General features: G+C 39.7%; 1 long non-coding RNA gene across 1 annotated transcript; it reads right to left on the bottom strand.

Annotated features, from left to right (window-relative positions):
• Nucleotides 1-433: 433 nt before the first annotated feature.
• LOC131833096 (uncharacterized) lies at nucleotides 434-4359 on the bottom strand. Its single transcript, XR_009354320.1, has 3 exons — nucleotides 4188-4359; nucleotides 2043-2182; nucleotides 434-676 (listed from the first exon to the last, which is right to left on the bottom strand). It is a non-coding gene; the product is annotated as an uncharacterized LOC131833096 (long non-coding RNA).
• Nucleotides 4360-13187: the final 8828 nt, after the last annotated feature.

Here is a 13187-nt window from a genome sequence, read left to right as displayed (position 1 = left end):
GCAATTCACCCAACAACTCCGTGGGGTAAGCACCATCATCCAACTTGAAGCTGGGAGAGATGGAAACATCAGTGAGAGCAGACCATACCCAAAGGCTGATCTTCAAGCGTCTCAGCCTGGCATGATTTCTTCCCATCCCCTTTGACTCCCAAAGTCATCAGTCTTTGACATTTGTGACTAGAACAGCTCAAAATAAGTCATAGCTGAGCAGCAAGTATACAAAAAGAGAAGGGTTCAAGATTGCTGTCCCTTGTATTTTGAAAAACAATTCACTTGTTATCATTCTTAAATTAACATTTATTTAAAAATGAAAATACCAAGGACAAAATAATTGATTATGAGGTAAGAGGAGAGAAAGAGCCCATATTTAGAAGGAGATACATTTAATCATTAAATGACTGAATTAAAGTTAAGGCTTATTCTCTTTCTTTATTAAATCGTTTACCTGAGCAAAACTTAAGGATTGGGTTTGCCATAGGTCATGCTTGTATTTTTCTTCTGGGTGAATAAGATTATGTACTAAAGACCTTGAAAAAGCTATTTCTTCCAGCTAGCTACTGGAGATGGGCCCATAACATTTCTGTGCTTATTTCAACTGGATGGCCTTTGGGAGCAGTCCACAGTGGTTTTTAAATTGGTTTTATGATGAATGATGGCCAGCAGCTCCCTGGAGGGCCTAGGAGAAAGCACAGGGAAGAGAAAGGGCTCTATACTGTGGGCTGGAGACCTGGTATTTCCATTCCAGGGCTGCACCTCACTCGTCTCAGCCTCAAGCTAGTCTTCTAAGCTCCCTTGCCTTCACTCCTTTCCTCTGTAAAATGAAAAGTGAGACAAGATGCACCTGAGGTCCCACTCAGCCTCAAGGCTCTTATGTTCTAGGAAGGCACCTATCCCCAGACATTGACTGTTCTGGTCATGGCCAGTTGCAGATCAATGGCTTAGAAAGTAACACTAATAGGACTACTCTATGGCCTTCTCTGCTGAAATAATTAAATGCAGAGTCTGGTGATTTGTGCCTGAAGCCATATTTTAGGTGCCTCAGGAAAGCCTGTGGACAGTTAATGTAACAAATCAAATGTAACAAAGGGGAGAGAAATATGAGTTATTATTTTAAACTCTGCCAGACTCAGAACTACAGGCCAGAAAAGAAATAATGCTGCTGGAGACCACAAAAGGAAAAGAATTTAGAAATATGCCTTCTGTCCTCAAGTCACCCCTCTGTTATACAGTTCTTCACTGGTCCTATGGTATGTACTTCCTAGAACAATAGGCTATCAAATCAGTAGTGCTAGAGATGGAAAAAGACCAGGCAAACTACACAGGATACTGCAACAGGAAATTGTGACTATACTGGAAGAATAGTCCAGTGGATGCTCTCAGCCATTAGGTCACCTGCAGGGCCATTCAAAAAACATTTATTGAGTTATAATGAAGTCGAATTCCATTCCTTTCCTTTAGTCCATGTTTTTTCTTAGCTGTGAATCATTTCATCCTTGCCCTGCATGAATATGTTAAATGTATGATCACAATTAGTAAAAAGTGAAAGGGTAAGCTGTGAACAAAATGTTTATGAAATTCATAAGCCCGAGGTCAAGTGTAGACACAGGCTGGACTGAACTGTATAGAAGAACAAGGAGCATCTGCTTGTGTGTTGGATGATGAAGAACATGGGGAATTGGTATGATGTAATTTAGTGTGTAGATTCCTTATTTACTCACAGATTTTATGCAATCTACTACTTAGACTAAATAGAACTCAGTCTTTCATGGAAAATGTTCTTATTTAGTCCAATAAATCAGCAGGGAATTTGAGACCATTACATAACTTTCAGTAGTACATATGGCCAAGGTGGGACACAGGCAAACTCAATCCTTCTGGTCTATGCATGACATAGACATAAAGATAAATCATAAAAAGAAATAAGTTTAGAAATAAACAAAAAGCAAAAATCCGGGAACATTAAAACACAAAGCAATCATGGAGAGATCAGAAGAGCATTGTGCCTTTCTTTCTCTTTAAACCCACCCCTCTTAATAACTTACATGGTTGCCCCTGACCCCTCCTTGGAATGGTAGACAGTACCACATGCTGTGGTCTACTCTCCAATCTGGCAATTCCTTCATCGTATCATGGTTGGACATCATGGTAGTATAGCAAGCAATTTAGCAGGAGTCAATTGGGTCTAGGAAGAAGGTACAATATTGATACAGTGTCCAGCAGGCTGGCTAAATGGCTGACCCTCTATTCCAGGAATAACTGCCAGGATGCTGAGCCTTAACCAGCCAATGCCTTAACGAAAGCCTGAGCTGCTAGCTAACCTAAACCTGCTCAAAGTAGTAGGTAAGGATTCACCCCAAGAATTCTGGGAATTGCCAGACATTTTGAATCAGTGATGAGACTTCCTGTTTTATTAACTCAGTGGGTGCTGCCTTTACAATTGGGGCAACACCTTTACCCAACCTACCTAATTGGACACCAGCATAGCTAAGATTCCTTGGACGAAAGTGGAGCAATCCAGTAGACTATTGCTCATTTGAATCAATCAGTTCTAAAGGTCTGTCCCTCAGTCATTGATATAATAATCAGTCTCCTGGGATTCATCTCTACCTCCCACACTCTCATACTCCACCCCCTTCTCGTCTCTGCTCAGCTCACAGGCTGCTTATCATCAATACAGAATGCCATAGTACAGTGAAGGCTTCTCTTCACCCTATCAGGGTCCTCACAAATGCCTCACAACCCATTTATTCATATGCTTTGAAGGCTTTTTGCATATTTTTAGAAGCCATTGTATTGAACTGGCACCAAACCATGTATTCTTTGGCAAGGCTTTGTATAAAGTGTAAAGTGGGTGGTTGTATTGAATGGTCTTCAAGGTTTCCCCAGTGCTAATACTGAGTTCATGTTTGAACTCATGTTCATGGATGACACTGACTTCTACTTTATTGAGATGTATGGCTGGGTTCCATAGTTTTCCCCCCTTTCTGTAACTTCACCATCATCCACTACTGTCTTTCAGGAAGATGGGGCTCCTCCCTTACCAAGATTAACCCACCCTACTGCACTCTTCTTCATTTTTCTCTAGTGATTTTGTATCTTTTATTGACATATGGAAATTATAAAACAAATTCATGATAGTAAACGTTTAAGAAGATAGAGTTAATTAAAATAAAAGTGTACTTATGTCTCTTCCTCTTCTTCCCATCCAAAGATAACTACTTTAATTTTCTGAATATTCTTTCAGAATTTTTTTCTATGCATATACAAATGTAAACACATATATGTATATATAAAATAAATGTGAATCTTTTCATAGTCAATGTACACATTATTCTGTAATATGTTTTAAAAACTTAACAATCAAGGGGGTTTGAGTGCCTTAGTCAGTTAAGCATCTGACCCTTGATCTCAGCTTAAGTCTTGATCTGGTGAGTTCAGGGCGCATGCTGGGCATGGAGCCTACTTAAACAAACAAACAAAACTTAACATTCTGTTCAACAAGTATTTATTGAGATACTGAGCACCTACTGTGGGTCAAGCTCTGTTCTAGGACATAGGTATACAGGGTGAGAAAAGAGACATGGTTCTTGGCCCAGTAAAACTTAACAGTTCATTGGAAAGATGTTTTGAGCTTCATTTCATTTCAGCTTATAGATATTTTGTTCGTTATTTTTAATAGCTGTATTGTTTGTAGAAGAGGTCTATCGTGATTTATTTAAACATTCCTTCATCAGAAAACATTTAAGTTCTCCAATGTTTTGCTATTACAACTAATATTATAAAGAATATCCTTGTACACTTGCATTAGCTTTTCTGTGGACAGAATTGTAGTATGAAATTGATGCCAAATGGTATAAAGATTTTAAAATTTTGATACATTGTCACATTGCTCTCTAAAAAGGCTGTATCAGTTTATCTTCTAGCAATAGCAACCAGAGACTCTACCCCACTCTTTGGAAATTTATCAGCTGCCCCCCTTTTACTTGTAATCACTTCCTTTGCCTACAACAAACTTAGGCCATCCTACATCCTAGAGATGTGAGGATACCCTCTCTTCTGCTACTTCTTAAGTTTACCAAGATAGCTTTCTAATCTCTTTTGTTGCTGACATACTAAGTCAGTGCTCCTGGCTATCACTTTCTGCATGCTCAATTCTTAACACTTTCCATTAAGATTTACATCCTTACCACAATGCCAGCAATGTCCTCTGGAATGTTCTTGTCACCTCAAATCAATATATTTGATGCCCTTATTTCAGGTATTCAGCTTTACAACATGGGTAACATTTCTTCCTTGTTGAGACTCTCCTCTTCGGGCTTCAAGAGGAACGTGCATCTCTGGTTCTCATCTCAGCTATCTGATGACTCCTTAAATACAGGGACATGTTCTCTCTTTCACATTTTTCTTCTTTCCTCATCATTTCCTTCCCAACCTAATCTACCGCCCTGGCTTTAATTGTTGCTTCTTTATATGCCTGTGAAATCTTGATCTGTGGTAAGGACCATTCTGGTAAGCTCTACTCCTGAATTTCCAACTGACGGAGAGTGATACCCCAAAAGGATCTTGATATCAAACTCAGTACTCAGAATGGAACTCATCACCTCTCCCAACCCACAACTTTCTGCGTGTTTTCTTTCTTTTAAGAATTGCCATTCTACCAGTCACTGAGGCTCAACTAATGGCATACTTTTTTTTCTTGAATCTCATTTCCCATCCATTGTCAAATCGGTAGAATCTACTAAAGCAGGATTTCACAAACCAAAAGGTAGAGAATTAAACAAAGGTTAAAAAAAACAATACTCTTCAGAATCTTACATTGTGAATTCCAGCTCCTATGCAATTCTCCGCTTCTGAGACCAAAGAGCATTTCCCTGTTTCTTTTCTGAAGATTTTATTTATTTATTTGCTAAAGAGAGAGAGAAAGTGAGCTAAAGAGTGGGAGCAGGGGGAGGGGAAGGGAGGCAGTAGCAGACTCCCCACTGAGCAGGGAGTCTCATGCCAGGGAAGGGCTTGATCCATGAACTCCAGGATTATGATCTAAGCCGAAGGCAGACTTTTAACTGACTGAGCCACCCCTATGCGCCAACACTTCTTTCCAGAAGAAACCTCTTGAGGTCTCTCTGGAAGTAAAGGAATAGATTTTGCTAAAGGCATGTATGGAAAAAATGTCATTCTCTACTAAACATATTTTGATGTGTCATTTCACTGAATTCATTCAGAAGTGAGCAGTATGAGAAGGCCAAGTTTGGTGAGATCCATACAGAATGGGTGGTGGGCTTCTTGTCTGACATTGTCCCTGATTCCTGAAACTAAACATTTGTGTGGTTTACTGCTGGCAGATTCCATAAACAGGTTCCAAATCACAGAAGCACAGGCATTTTTTAAAAAATGGGTAAAAACAATTCCATACTTAGTATTACCTTTGCTCAAAATTCTTTTTTTTTTTTTTTTAATATTTTATTATTTGTGAGATGCCTGGGTGGCTCAGTTGGTTGAGCACCTGCCTTTGTTTGGCTCAGGTCATGATCTCAGGGTCCTGAGATAGAGTCTGGCATCATGGTCCTTGCTCAGCAGGGAGTCTGCTTCTCCCTCTGCTTGCCGCTCCCCCTGCTTGTGCAAGCACTCTCTTTCTCTCTTCAACAAGTAAATAAAATATTTTTTTAAAAAATATTTTGTTTATTTGATTATTTTAGGGAAAGAGGGAGAGAGAGAGAACTCATGTGAGCAGGAAGGAGGAGCAGAAGTAAGGGAAACAGTCCCAGAAAGACCCCCACTGAGCGTGGAGCCCTAAGTGGGGCTCCATCTCAGGCACTGAGATCATGAACTGAGCTGAATGAAACCAAGAATCAGTCCTTAACTGACTGAGCCTCCCAGGCACCCTGGCTCAACATTCTTTTAAGTGATCATCAGACATCTTACTCTGTTTCTTAGCTCAGCCTGCTTGGGTTATGAAAGCACTGTCTTTTAAGTGGTATCTATTAATTTCCACTAAAAGTTATTATTTCTATGCATCACCAAATGATAGCACCACAATGCTCCAAGATTATTCAAATAAACTGATAAACTCAGCCTTTATAATATGCTAATTGATTCAGATGAACAAATACATTACTCTTTCCTTTAGGTCCTGAAACTGACTTTGGTTATATCTACTCTAGCCTATGTATAGCTCTGAAATTATGTCCCAGAACCTATATTCACTGCTTTTATCACATTGTTTAATTTTTTTCACATTAAAGGATATTTCCAGAATCTAGCAAGATCAAAATATGTGGAATTATGGAAAAGAAATATTTATTTTTTTCTTTCCTGTGTATGTGTGTCAGCAGCAAGTTTTATTGAGATATAATTGGCATAACCCTATATTAGTTTCAGGTGTAGAGCATAATGATTTGATATTTATATATGTTGTGAAATGATCACCACAGTAAGTCCAGTTAGCATCCATCACCATACATAGCTACAGAATTTTTTTTTCGCAATGATTCTTCTCTTACAAGCCTTCATGGGAGAAATCCCCCACACATATGCCAAAGGCCATGTACTTCAGAATGTTCTTAGTGGTGCTGTTAACAACAAAGAAAACAGAAAGCAGTCCAGATGCCTGCCAATGGGAGACTAGGAGGCTGAACTGTGGTCTATTTATACAAATGAAGACTATGATATAAATGAATGGGTTGATCTTAACAATATGATGTTAAGTTAAAAACATTAAGTCCCAAAAGATTACCTATAGTATGATACTCTATTTCTAAAGTTAATAACAAGTAAAATTAAAATGTAAATTTTGAATGTGTATAGACACAATAAAACCGCTTAAAAAGGAAAGCAAAGGAATGATCAACACTGGATTCCAGATGATGCTACTTTAAGGGGGATGGCTAAGGGGATGAGGAGGAACCATATGGATATATGCAGATATTTCCAAAGATCTAACTTTTTTGAGGGGGTAGTTTCATAGGAGCTCATTAAATTATTTCAAATATTCAATTAAATCGCTAATTCAGTAAATAAAATTAGGACATGCACTTATCAATTACGAAAGTATGTCATGAAACTGGACTACTATGCATCTAATTCTTTGTAATTGAGGGCCAGTGGAAGGTCCAAGATGAAACTGGTACATTAGCAGGTGAGGTCTCTACATTAGCAGGTGAGGTCTCCAGGATTCGATCTGGAAGAGATCTCTTTTTTTAGCTACCACCACCCCTGCATGCTCCTTGCTTCCATGAAGGTGGATTTGCAAGAAGGCCTTGATGGAGACAAAGGCAAGGGAAGGGCATGGAGCCTTTCTCAGACACGGGTCCCTTCCTTCGCTTCACAGACGTGCATCTTGACCTTGGGAAGAATGGTGATTGCAGAACTGAAGATGATTTTCATGAGGAAATTAAAAATAACAACAGCAACATCAAAAATAAATACCTGAGTATGACTGCTTTGGCATCCATGGCAAGGTACAAAACCGAGTGGGTGATAGTGGCCTTCTTCCTGCTTCTGCTCAGAATACAGCTGTCTGTGGCCTATAGAAGGACCCTTCACTTTGAGAGTGCTGGGCATCAGATCCTTGGCAGGATAATCAGTGCTCTTATGGAGTGTCTGACAGTCAGGGCTGAGATGAAATGCTGTATAATTCAGAAGTCAAGAGCAAGGGCTAGAGGCAGAGTGCATTCTTTTACATGCTGGCCCTCTGCTTACCTTGTGCATGCTACTGACTTTCTGCAAGACTCAATTTTCCCATATATAAAAGGAAAATAATAATAGTATATACCCCATGGCTTACTGTGAAGGTTTAATGATAAAATCTAGTAGGGTAGAATATGTAGCACCCAGCCAGTAGATTTTACATACACCCTCTTAATAGATGCATGGACAAAAGATATCTGAGAGCAAATACAATTGGTTGGGTCCTTATAAGGGCCATAAGAGGTGGTGTGATGGAGAGCCTGTTAATACACAATGACTCTGCCTGTTAGTAATGGCAGTCCAGCCAATGTCTATGATTGGATGGATCAGTTTAATAAGGCCTTCATTCTTCTTCTTCTTCTTTTTTTTTTTTTTTTTTTTTAAGATTTTTTGACACACAGAGAGAGAGTAAAAGAGAGAGCATGAGCAGGGGGAGTAACATTGGGAGAGGGAGAAGCCGGGTCCCCCCAGGACCCAGGGGTCATGACCTGAGGCAAAGGCAGACACTTAACCAACTGAGCCATTCAAAAGAGCTGACAAGGACCTTCATTTCTGAGAAAAAGTTAGAAGGGAAATGAGTTAACATGGGGAAAGAAGTGGGTTAGATGGTGAACTTTTCAATAAAGACCTAGGTCATCAAAAATTAAAATAATTCAGTCTTTTATGAAGACAGATATATGTACATATTCAAAGAGTTCCATCCAAAAAAGATTAACAGGCACACACAAACACGACTGGTATTTAAAGTAGTGAATTTCGTAACTATTCCCACAGCTGGGCTCCTCAGAAGGCTGGCTTGATGAGCCCAGCAGTGGACTCCATTTTCTCTCCTGCACTTTGGAAGCCCACCAACAACCATTCTGGGTGTGATTGTGACCCTAAAACCCAGTCCATTTCAATGCATTCTCCATATCCTCCTCTTTGAAGCATGCCAGAGATAAAGAGTGACATGATGAGCGAGAGCAAGTTTAATTAGCACACGCCTTGCGATATTTCCCCCTTGGGGATTATCTGCGCTTTTCTGGTTTGGAATAGGCTCTTAAATTCAAATTTTTAAAAGCATTTTACTTTCTGAATATATTTCTGGATAAGTTTTAAAAGTCAGCCCATAATGTAGGGATCTAAGGAAGAGAGATTGTGTGCAATCCAAGGTAGAGACATGAGACATGAGTTGTCTTTTTTTTTTTAACCTCTTTCCACAGTTTTTGAGAGTTATGCTTTAAAGTTGTAATAGCCAGAGCAGCCCTCTAGATCTCTGGGGAGAAATGTTCCTGCTAAAATAATAAAGAAAGGATGACAGGATAAAGACAAATCTGACATGTAAGCAAGATGCAACTCTTGGTTATGTCCTTCCTTGTCCCCACCCTGTGCTGCTCTGTCCCTTGGGGAGGCTGCTAGAGCAGGGCCCTGTCACTTAAGGAAACTCAGCCTGTGGCTTGGCAGCTGTTTCTTGTGTATGGCATGTTTGATTCACAGGATTTGGGATGAAAGTTCTATCTTTTCTCTTCTCCACCCAGATGAAATCATTTCCTTTCGCCATCCTGCAGTTTCGTTCTTATGGAAGAGAAGGGTTCGGGTTATAAAAGAGACAGGGAAGGAAGGGCAAGGAAGGAAGAGGCAGTTTATAAGCCTGCCAGGCTTTCATATGTGTGAGATTGAAAGAGAGCTCACACTTGCAAAAAGACAATGGTGCTGAAATGTCTGAACTTGACACATTGGTGGGAATCACCTTTCCCATCTTTGCTGAGCCAGATGCTGGAAATGTACCATGTCATTCCCTGAGAAGAATGCTTGTTAATCAGATATATATATATATATATATATATATATATATATATATATATATATTTGAGATTATTAGGATTTTACAAGTCAGAATATTGTTGGGAGTTAACAGTTTTCAAAGCCATATTAAATCATGTGATGGAGAAAATACTCCCTGATCCTCATAAACTTGCAAAAATGGAAAATGGCAAGCTTTGTCTTTTTTCCACAGGACATGAAATTTGAAAAATAGCATGAAGGCTGTATCCAAACCCTCTCTGCCCTAAAAATGGCACAGCAATCTAAAGAATGAGTACATGCAGTGACATATGTTGTCAGCTGTCTCAATAAAAGGATGTTTCCATAATATGATGTTATTTCTTCAAGCCACATTCAATATTCTTGGCTGCCAGATGACAAGGGGAGAAAAAAAAAACAAGACATTTTTAGGGCAAAGGACAAAGTCTCAAGGACTGGGGGAGGGGGAGTGAAGAAGGGAGGGATAAGGTAATTTGAAATTTGTGGCTCCTCTGTCTGTCCTATTTAATTTTTGAGATGGGTGGGGAAGAGATACATAATATAGGAATTTGGGGGAGACCAGTCCCTCAATGCTGACACGTATCTGGAGAGTATTTGTTATTTTTATACTGAATGCTCCATTAACCAAAAGGCCAAAATTGGGTGAACATGGACTGAAGGCAGGAAGGAAAGACCCTGCTACTCTCTAGTTGTCCTCAGAGAGTTTCCAGGGTTGCTATTATTCTAAGGACTAGCTGCTCCCAGAGTCACCCTCCAAAGAAGGCAGTCATGAATGGAATGATTATTGACTTAAGATATTTAATAAGCTCATGATAATAATCTCTTTAGTGTTGTAGTCAAGTTCTGTGCACACACATACACCCATAACACACACTCATAACACACATCCATCCATACATGTTACATACATGCATAACACATACCATACACACACCATACACATGCCCATAACACATACCATACACACACCATATACACACCCATAACACACATCCATACACATACCCATAAGATACATCCATAACACACAACATACACACACCATACACACACCCATAACACACACACATACACACAATGTTCTGACACCCTACACACAATCCTCCCTAGCCTCAATTCTAGTTTGTGTTTTGTCTCATTATATGAAGTGGCAAACATGAGTAGCTTGCGAAGTTGTTCAATGGGACCTTTGTAATATCTCCTTCCATTACAGACTTCTGAGCCTTCAAAGGATTTGCAAATTGCTGATGGTAAAATAATAATAATAATAATAATTGGTTGAGAATATAAATTCTTAATCATGTTTCTTACATGTTCAAGGATTATTATTCCTTTGGCCTCTTTGTCATCCATGTCAACACGGTTTAGGTTGTAAATCTGTTGAGGGTGGGGCAGTGGACATATATGCCCTAGAATTTTCTAAGATAACACTGATTTCAGATATTCTGCTCTGGGGCCCCTGAAATACCTTCAAATCTATTGGAAAATCTGCCCCATAGCTGCTCTGTCTCCATGGCCTCATGTTCAGAGAAGTGGTTGGTTAAAGCTTTGTAACGAAGGCAATGGAGAGTCCTAATTCAGGCTGGTGAGTGGTGGGTGACATCCAGGCCAGGGGCTCCTGTGGCAGAGCTGCTCCCGAGAGAGCACACCAGGGTTGTATAGTTCTCAGAGATCCAGAAGGAAGGGGAAAGTCCCTTTATAGCATCTGGGATAATTTTTATTTAAAATTGTGAGCCTATACTGCTTTGCCCAATAAGTGAAATTTACTCCAGTGTTGGCAATGACTGTATGTATGACTATCCTATTTTCAGGAAATGATCTGCAGCTCATAAATTCTGCCAAAACATGAATAAAACTAAAATATCCCGAAATGAACTTAAAATCATTCTGGAACAGAAACGCTCCCCAGTATGATGAGATTTGCCTTTTTCTTTTTTTTAAAAGTGAATTTTTGAAAATGAAATTTTGCTTCTTTTTTTTCCTCTCCAGTTTTCTCAGTTAACTTTTCCAGCAGTTCAAGTGAAGGATCCATCTCCTTTTGGTTCCGGGGGAGCAGCTGTAGCAAGTTTAGCAAGTCCTTCAGTTTGGATCCTATGTTTTAATCCCCACCACCTCCTGTCAGACACACACACAGAGACACACAGACACACACACACATACACACTCACACACAGACACACATACACTCTTCTGGGGGAGCAGCTTTTGTGAGCCTCGGACTCCAGTGGGACCATGACATCTGCTGTGGACACTCAGCAGCACAGCTGACATGTCTTTGAAAAGTAGATTGTTAGTGTCTCTTAGGGAACAGAGCAATTTCCTCCGTCCGTCAGAGATGAACACTTGGATTGAGAGGGAGTACTTAGTTCTCATGGAAGTTAGCATCTGAAATAAGTGTCAGAAGCCAATCTCTTGACCCTGAAGTTGAGGTCAACCAGTCCTGGTCAGGGTCAGGAGCTTAAAAGAAAGGTTGTTAATAGAGTTTAATGGGGTGAGGCTATTTTCAACTGAATCTTCAAAAGCCTTTCAGGCTGCAATTAGAATTTACCCTTTGCTTAAGAAAAATGACTCTACCCCTTCCACAGCCATTGATTCTTACTTATTGATACTACTTAATTAGTGGCATTAAAATAATACACTTAAAACGTCGAATGTTCAATGTTTCTCTTTATTCTTTTCTCTTCCTGTTCCAGCCATTCCAAAGGGTTTTAAATTTTCTGAACAAGCCATGTCATTTTGTGGTTGGCCTTAAACATGTTGTTTTCTCTTTTACTCTTCCCGTTTCCTTTGCCTCTCTGCCTGGCTAATTCCTCCTCAGCCTGCGAGTCCTGAGCTGCGTCCACCAGCATCTTTTGGGGTGCCACTCGTGTGAGCTCCCCGAACCTCTGGGCTTACCACCCCACCCCATGTCTCACTTCAGCTTGTTTGCTAGGACCTTCCACCTCTGCACCAAAAGCTCTTCTCTAGTGCTTGGCACACGCTGGGTACTCAATATTGTTGGATGAATGAATACACGAAGACTAGAGAAATGAACAAATATGTGAAGTGCTTGGCAATTGGTGGAAGTATAGTGTCTTTTAAGTGTTACTGTTCATCAGGATGTCTTGGAAGACTTGATAAAAATGAGAATTCTCAAGTACTAACTGTAGGGATTTTGCATGAGACATGATGATATGTGTGGTAAGCTACACATAATTTGTTACTGCTCGAGCACAAAACGTGAGACAGAAGTGGAGGTTGACAAGACCAGAAGAATAGGCAGGAATAAGATTTGGAGGAAGTGCCAATGGGCTTGGGTTTCATTTGCAGTACAGGTTATGGAGAGTCAGCCAAGGGCTTTAAAATATGATTGGATTCATGTCGTCTGTAGAAAGTACATTCAATACTGGTTCTCAATCTTGTCCACGTCTTAGAATTATCTGGGTTATTTTAACAAATAAGCAATAAAGCCTGGGTCTATCCTGAGTGATTTGAATTTAATTGTTCTGAGGTATGGCTGGACTTTGGATGGTGTCAAAGCTTCCCAGGTGATTCTAATATAAAGTAAAAACTGAGAACTACCAAAATAGAAGAGAAAATCTGTCCATACAATTTGGCAATCAACTCTCTTGTGACATCTCTTTAATTACAGTTGTGTTTTGAGGAAAATCAAATTAAAAATCACATTGAAATATCACTGTACACTTAGAAAAATGGCTAAA

This window comes from Mustela lutreola, chromosome 6 (assembly GCF_030435805.1).
Source record: "Mustela lutreola isolate mMusLut2 chromosome 6, mMusLut2.pri, whole genome shotgun sequence".
Lineage (NCBI taxonomy): Eukaryota > Metazoa > Chordata > Mammalia > Carnivora > Mustelidae > Mustela > Mustela lutreola.
Note: the sequence above shows the minus strand (reverse complement) of the source record. Positions and strands in the feature narration are given on the sequence as shown.